Source organism: Leptodactylus fuscus, chromosome 7 (genome assembly GCF_031893055.1).
Source record: "Leptodactylus fuscus isolate aLepFus1 chromosome 7, aLepFus1.hap2, whole genome shotgun sequence".
Lineage (NCBI taxonomy): Eukaryota > Metazoa > Chordata > Amphibia > Anura > Leptodactylidae > Leptodactylus > Leptodactylus fuscus.
Window position 1 is genome coordinate 147,140,384 of NC_134271.1, and position 7,275 is coordinate 147,147,658.

The window sequence follows — 7,275 nt, forward strand, 5'->3', positions numbered from 1 at the left end:
AGACATTTTGGAGCTGCTCGGAGGTTAAGTCCTGTTTTTGCCACACTGAGCATGCCCGGTGAGGTCACAGTAACCGCCCTGCTGGGCAGGGACTTCCCTTTAAATAGTTTGAGTTTCCGCCACCCAGCGCTCACACTTAAACTCAAACCGGGGAATGACACCGCAGGGCTAGGTTCCAGCAATCTTAGGTGACAGGTTAGGCCTCTGTGTGGGGATACCTCTGTCTCTATTCTGGGAACATTTAGGTAGAACCTGTAAAATCCTGAACTGCCAGCTCCAAACTATGGTTTGGGAGCAGAAGACGCTGTCCCAGCTCGTGGCATTGCAGCAGGTGTGGTTTCTCTATTTTGCCTATCGCTTTGTCTTCCGCCACTGCTACTCCTAGTGGTTAAGGAGTCTTGTTTTGTGTTTTCTGACCAGGGGTGACGTTTAACCCCTGGCAGCCTGGGCTGCAGCCTAAACTCTGGTGCAGTCCCCCAGTGTAGGTTACTGGTGCACGGCTACTGCAGCTAATCCACATTAAGAGCTGTACACACCCATTCACCCAGTGAAATTAACTGGAGTGAAACCTGCTTGGCGGCTAGTTCACATTTAAGCCGCATACACACCATTCACCCAGTGAAGTTAACTGGAGTGAATCCTTCATTGCGGCTAGTTCACATTAAAGCCGCACACACCATTCACCCAGTGAGGTTAACTGGAGTGAATTCCCCTTGCAGCACTGTTCATATTTGGAGCTGCACCGCCTCCCTTCTCCAGTGAAATCAACTGGTGTATGTGTGTTGCCCCTTTACACACTAGCGCAGTACAGCAGCTTGCTCAGACACACGGCCGCCCCAGAGGCTTGTGGACCTCACTGCAGTGACCTGCAGTCTTGCGGTTCCATGGTTACAAGACTATTTTTTATATTAGTCTACAGAACCATAACATCAACATGCCAACTCGTGTTGATATACAGTTGTCCAAAAGGAGAGTGGAGCGGGGGTTTGAGCATAACGTTATGTCATAAGTCATCTGTTGCCCTGCCTGTTGAGGAGTCCACGAAACCTATGCACACCTCCCGTGCTTCCTGTTTTGGTGGCAGCAGGAGTAGGAAAGCTAGGGGGTGATCTATTACTGTTGCAACAAGCCAGGGCATATTGCCCCTCAATGTTCGAGCCCACTGGAAAAACGGGCTAGCCAAGTGTCCATTGGGGGTGGGCTACTTGGCGCACTAAAGCCCTGTACTCATATCTGTTTTCCAGTAGCTCTTAAGCTGGGGAATGGTTGAGTCCACAATAAAGCATTTGTAGACTCTGGAGCCATCGGGAATTTCATATCTGATAAATTTGCCCAAGAAAATGGCATTCCCAAAAAAGCCCTTGAGACCCCCATTGATATTATGGTGGTTGAAAGTTCCCAGCTTGGGTTGTAGATCTGGTTTGAGACCCCACCAGTGTTTCTGCGGAGTGGGACACTGCACACAGAGCAACTCTCCTTCCACATTAGGGTTCTGTCTATATATATATATATATATATATATATATATATATATATATATATATATATATATACACCGACAGAACCCCTAGACTGCAATAAACTGCAGTTGAGGTCCACAAGCCCCAGGAGGGCAGCCGTCCGCCTGGGCAAAGCAGCAGTTTATAAGCTGCAATACACATCGTACCAGTTTATCTCACAGATACGATTAGTGTGTGCGGGCTGAAATACGAACTACCAGTTAACTGCACTGGGTAGTTGTGTTTGTGCCGTTCTAGTGTGAACTGACTGCAATAAACTTTCACCAGTAAACTTCACTGGGAACCATGCGCCATGGAGAGGAAGGTAGTGTTAGTGTTTGCCATACTAAATTTGTATCTTTCATTAAGAGACAGTAAGGATATGTAATGAAATATATTCGAATAGATCACTCCACCAGAAATTAAATTGTAAACTCATTGGATGTTTAAGACCTCCAACAGTCTAGTCATTTCATTAAGTATAAAACCATTGAGTTGGTATCTCCCTAGTTCCTTACACGTTGTAATACTAGAACTATTTTTATCTTATTAGTTTTAATTAGAAAATATGAAAGTAAACTAATTGTAATGTTTTTTTTTTCATTTCACACAGACAATATTGGATATACCCGGCAGAATACAATCCGTCTCACATTATCTGGATGTATATTAGTAGTTGCTGCACTATTTGTCTTCTATCATATAAAATGGATGAAGTCTATGGAGCCAGCAGGCTCCTCTACAGCATCTGATCTCCAAGATCCAACAATATCGTTCAGCAATGTTCTTACAGCTGAGGATATGCTGCCAAATATGTATATAGCAGGAGTCGCTGATTGACTATGACTACAATTATTAAGACTACAAAAATTATTTAACTTTTCCTTCCATGAATTTGACAAGAAATGTAGAAGTGTAGGCAAGTGCCAGAGACACGGGTATTACGGAGCGAAGCAGTATCAGTGTGATTTTTTTTCCATCAATCCCAATGCAGCTGGAAGAGATATCCTAGTCAAAAGAAGGGATGGTGAGCTGAATGAGTTAGAACCGGACTGGATCTGAGTTTTCCAAAAGTTTTAGGTACTATGGCTCTAAGTGATTAAATACGTTGGATCCAAATTCTTCATCACATACTAGTTAGTAGAGATGAGCGAACAGTGTTCTATCGAACTCATGTTCGATCGGATATTAGGCTGTTCGGCATGTTCGAATCGAATCGAACACCGCGTGGTAAAGTGCGCCATTACTCGATTCCCCTCCCACCTTCCCTGGCGCCTTTTTTGCTCCAATAACAGCGCAGGGTAGGTGGGACAGGAACTACGACACCGGTGACGTTGAGAAAAGTAGGCAAAACCCATTGGCTGCGAAAACATGTGACCTCTAATTTAAAAGAACAGCGACGCCCAGGTTCGCGTCATTCTGAGCTTGCAATTCACCGAGGACGGAGGTTTCCGTCCAGCTAGCTAGGGCTTAGATTCTGGGTAGGCAGGGACAGGCTAGGATAGGAAGGAGAAGACAACCAACAGCTCTTGTAAGAGCTAAATTCCAGGGAGAAGCTTGTCAGTGTAACGTGGCACTGACGGGCTCAATCGCCGCAACCCAGCTTTCCCAGGATCCTGAATGGAATACACTGTCAGTGTATTCCCGTATACCCGATATATACCCCGATACCCGTTCCAACGGTGTGCCCCCCCACCTTCACCCCAGAAATACCCTGCAAGTCCCCTAGCAATAGAATTGGGGCTATATACACCCACAATTTTTACTACTGGTATACAGTGCCATTGTCTGACTGGGAATTCAAAGAATATATTGGGAATACAAATACCCTCATTTCTTGCTACTGCCATATAGTGCCAGTGTCTGACTGGGAATTCAAAGAATATATTGGGGTTACGTGCACCCACAATTTTTACTACTGGTATACAGTGCCATTGTCTGACTGGGAATTCAAAGAATATATTGGGAATACAAATACCCTCATTTCTTGCTACTGCCATATAGTGCCAGTGTCTGACTGGAAATTCAAAGAATATATTGGGGTTACGTGCACCCACAATTTTTACTACTGGTATACAGTGCCATTGTCTGACTGGGAATTCAAAGAATATATTGGGAATACAAATACCCTCATTTCTTGCTACTGCCATATAGTGCCAGTTTCTGACTGGTAATTCAAAGAATATATTGGGGTTACGTGCACCCACAATTTTTACTACTGGTATACAGTGCCATTGTCTGACTGGGAATTCAAAGAATATATTGGGAATACAAATACCCTCATTTCTTGCTACTGCCATATAGTGCCAGTGTCTGACTGGGAATTCAAAGAATATATTGGGGTTACGTGCACCCACAATTTTTACTACTGGTATACAGTGCCATTGTCTGACTGGGAATTCAAAGAATATATTGGGGTTATAAATACCCTCATTTCTTGCTACTGCCATATAGTGCCAGTTTCTGACTGGTAATTCAAAGAATATATTGGGGTTACGTGCACCCACAATTTTTACTACTGGTATACAGTGCCAATTTCTAACTAGGAATTCAAAATGCGCAAGGCTCCCGGAAAGGGACGTGGACGAGGCCGTGGGCGAGGTCGGGGGAATGGTTCTGGGGAGCAAGGTAGCAGTGAAGCCACAGGGCGTCCCGTGCCTACTCCTGTGGGGCAGCAAGCATTGCGCCACTCCACAGTGCCAGGGTTGCTTGCCACATTAACTAAACTGCAGGGTACAAACCTTAGTAGGCCCGAGAACCAGGAACAGGTCTTGCAATGGCTGTCAGAGAACGCTTACAGCACATTGTCCAGCAGCCAGTCAGACTCTGCCTCCTCTCCTCCTATTACCCAACAGTCTTGTCTTCCTTCCTCCCAAAATTCCGAAGCTTTACAGAACAATAACCCAAACTGTCCCTGCTCCCCAGAGCTGTTCTCCGCTCCTTTCATTGTCCCTCAACCTGCCTCTCCACGTCACGATTCCACGAACCTAACAGAGGAGCATCTGTGTCCAGATGCTCAAACACTAGAGTCTCCTCCATCTCCGTTCGATTTGGTGGTGGATGACCAGCAACCCACCCTCATCGACGATGATGTGACGCAGTTGCCGTCAGGGCATCCAGTTGACCGGCGCATTGTGCGGGAGGAGGAGATGAGACAGGAGTTGGAAGAGGAAGTGGTGGATGATGAGGACACTGACCCGACCTGGACAGGGGGGATGTCAAGCGGGGAAAGTAGTGTGGATGTTGAGGCAGGTGCAGCACCAAAAAGGGTAGCTAGAGGCAGAGGCAGAGGTCAGCAGCTTAGGCGAAGCCAGGCCACACCCGGAATCTCCCAAGATGTTCCAGTTCGTACCCAGCCCCGAAAAACTCCCACCTCGAGGGCACGTTTCTCGAAGGTGTGGAGTTTTTTCAAGGAATGCGCCGAGGACAGATATAGTGTTGTCTGCACAATTTGCCTCTCGAAATTGATTAGGGGCTCTGAGAAGAGCAACCTGTCCACCACTTCAATGCGCCGTCATTTGGAATCCAAGCACTGGAATCAGTGGCAGGCAGCAACGGCAGGACAAAGGCCGCCTGCCGTTCACGCCACTGCCACTGCCTCTGCCTCTGCCTCTGCCTCTGCCACTGCCACTGCTGACTGTGCTGGCGATGCACTCCAGAGGACGAGCCAGGACACCACTTCATCTGCCTCCGCCACTTTGTTGACTTCTACCTCATCCTCCCCTGGTCCTGTCTTATCTCCTTCTCCTGCACCATCAAAGGCACCATCAGGCGTTTCTTTACAACAACCCACCATCTCTCAGACATTGGAGCGGCGGCAGAAATACACTGCTAACCACCCACACGCGCAAGCCTTGAACGCCAACATCGCTAAACTGCTGGCCCAGGAGATGTTGGCGTTCCGGCTTGTTGAAACTCCCGCCTTCCTGGACCTGATGGCAACTGCGGCACCTCGCTATGCCGTCCCTAGCCGTCACTACTTCTCCCGGTGTGCCGTCCCCGCCTTGCACCAGCACGTGTCACTCAACATCAGGCGGGCCCTTAGTTCCGCGCTTTGCACAAAGGTCCACTTGACCACCGACGCGTGGACAAGTGCATGCGGACAGGGACGCTACATTTCACTGACGGCACACTGGGTGAATGTAGTTGAGGCTGGGACTGCTTCCCAAACTGGCCCGGTGTACCTCGTCTCCCCGCCTAACATTCCTGGCAGGGACACGAGAAGAACACCCCCCTCCTCCTCCTCCTCTACCGCCTCCTCCTCCGCCACCGCCTCCTCCTCCGCCACCGCCTCCTCCTCCGCTGTTAGATTGACCCCAGCTACGAGTTGGAAACGTTGCAGCACTGGCGTTGGTAGACGTCAGCAGGCTGTGCTGAAGCTGATCAGCTTGGGGGACAGACAGCACACTGCCTCCGAGGTGAGGGATGCCCTCCTCGATGAGACGGCAATATGGTTTGAGCCGCTGCACCTGGGCCCAGGCATGGTCGTTTGTGATAACGGCCGGAACCTGGTAGCAGCTCTGGAGCTTGCCGGACTCCAACATGTTCCATGCCTGGCCCACGTCTTCAACCTAGTGGTGCAACGTTTCCTAAAGAGCTACCCCAATGTTCCAGAGCTACTGGTGAAAGTGCGGCGCATGTGCGCCCACTTTCGCAAGTCGACAGTAGCCGCTGCTAGCTTAAAATCTCTCCAGCAACGCCTGCATGTGCCACAACACCGGCTTTTGTGCGACGTCCCCACACGCTGGAACTCAACGTTTCAGATGTTGAATAGAGTGGTTGAGCAGCAGAGACCTTTGATGGAATACCAGCTACAAAACCCTAGGGTGCCACAAAGTCAGCTGCCTCAGTTTCACATCCATGAGTGGCCATGGATGAGAGACCTTTGTGACATCCTACGGGTCTTTGAGGAGTCCACAAGGAGGGTGAGCTCTGAGGATGCGATGGTGAGCCTTACAATCCCGCTCTTGTGTGTTCTGAGAGAATCCCTGATTGACATCAGGGATAACTCAGATCACACAGAGGAGTTAGGGATAGCATCCGATCCGTCACAGCTGGAGAGTAGGTCCACACATCTGTCCGCTTCACTGCGTTTAATGGAGGAGGAGGAGGAGGAGGAGGAGGAAGAAGAGTTGTCCGATGATGTGATGGTGATACAGGAGGCTTCCGGGCAACTTCGAATCGTCCCATTGTTGCAGCGCGGATGGGTAGACATGGAGGATGAGGAGGAAATGGAGATTGAACTTTCCGGTGGGGCCAGAGGAGTCATGCCAACTAACACTGTGGCAGACATGGTTGAGTTCATGTTGGGGTGCTTTACAACCGACAAGCGTATTGTCAAAATCATGGAGGACAACCAGTACTGGATCTTTGCTATCCTTGACCCCCGGTATAAAAACAACATCTCGTCTTTTATTCCGGTAGAGGGGAGGGCCAATCGCATCAATGCTTGCCACAGGCAATTGGTGCAGAATATGATGGAGATGTTTCCAGCATGTGACGTTGGCGGCAGGGAGGGCAGTTCCTCCAGTAGGCAACCAAGTTCTCACCGGTCCACACAAACGAGGGGCACACTGTCTAAGGTCTGGGACACCTTGATGGCACCCCCTCGCCAAAGTGCCGCCACGGAGGGTCCTAGTGTCACCAGGCGTGAGAAGTATAGGCGCATGTTGCGGGAATACCTTTCCGACCACAGCCCTGTCCTCTCCGACCCCTCTGCGCCCTACACGTATTGGGTGTCGAAGTTGGACCTGTGGCTTGAACTTGCCCTATATGC

General features: G+C 49.3%; 1 protein-coding gene across 1 annotated transcript in view; it reads right to left on the reverse strand.

The window, feature by feature from the left end:
• The window catches only part of LOC142213428 (Fc receptor-like protein 5), a 145,280-nt gene that overhangs the window by 42,258 nt on the left and 95,747 nt on the right, over nucleotides 1-7,275 (reverse strand). The gene's annotated exons all lie outside the window — the stretch shown is intronic.